Here is a 1,254-nt window from a genome sequence, read left to right as displayed (position 1 = left end):
TCCTCTGGCTAATTTAGTGTTTTTGTCAGCTCAGTGAGTCCTTTAAATAAATTCAAGTCCTTCAACAAAAAATAAACATTTATTGCATGTTCGACACTGTTTAAGTTAATTTATTTAACCAGAGCAAAACTCGACGCTGATAACACAATTACTGGTATCGATCCAATTCAAAGTAAACGACCAGTATTGCTTAGTGCCGATAATGCAAGACATTTGAGTTCACTGTTCGCTATTTCCAATCAATATAAAATAGAACAAAAGAAAGTTGCAAGCAATTATCAATCCGAGTGAATGTATCGAATACAGCATAGAATACCTAATACAAATATTCCTCTTTATTACAATAGTTTGGGAAAAATTAAGTCGATATAGAACCCAACAAAAACAACAAATAATTGGTAGTCATAATTATGAGAATAAGTTAAAAGGATAAAAATAATGACAAGAAATGACTGTTTGAAAAATGAAATCAGACAAGTCAAAACCAATCAAAATTGAGATGAGTCGAAATGAGAAAAAATATCGAAATGTGACAGTTGAAATGAAATTTTTAAAATATCCAAATTATAAAAAGTCCTGATAGAAAGTGTAAAATAGAAGCAGAAACATTCGCTCATTCAAACCCTTAGTCTTGTTGACCCCAAATCTACGTGTTTTTGTAACTGAACAAAGAAAAAAACACATCCAAGATAGCAAAATATAACTGGACCAGATGTGCTTAAAAATCCAGTGCGGATCCGTTTACCCATCTGGGCCAGTGTCTTTTTGGGTTTAAATCATTAAATGTATGTTTACATTCAAGAAAATCCCACATTTATGCATTTTATTCAAATAATTGACACATTCAATTTAAAGATATATTCATTTTATTTGGTCCCATTTGACCCTCCATACATTTGAGATCACCAAGCATGTTCAAACACATTGTACCCTAAACCTTGAAGCACAGCAATAATAAACTGGCTCTGGTGTACGGGTTTCACAGTTCATTCAGTCTAGTTCGGAGCTGCAGACCTAGGGAAAATTAGTAAAAAGAAAAAAATGTATCATAGAAATCTTTTGAAAACTACACTGATATTTATGAAAAACATGACGACAAAGTCAATGTTTTTCATAAGTGTGTATAGGTAACAAGGGAACGTTAGAACGTTGTGGCATTGTTCTGGGAACGTTTGTTTATAACGTTTGGTTGTGGAGTTCTTGCTTGGTTAGCAGAACGTTAGCCAAGAACGTTTGGCTAGAACGTTTAGGGAA

The sequence above is a fragment of the Entelurus aequoreus genome, linkage group LG12, assembly GCF_033978785.1.
Source record: "Entelurus aequoreus isolate RoL-2023_Sb linkage group LG12, RoL_Eaeq_v1.1, whole genome shotgun sequence".
Taxonomy (NCBI): domain Eukaryota; kingdom Metazoa; phylum Chordata; class Actinopteri; order Syngnathiformes; family Syngnathidae; genus Entelurus; species Entelurus aequoreus.
The sequence above is the reverse complement of the archived record's forward strand: the minus strand, read 5'-3'. Positions refer to the sequence as shown.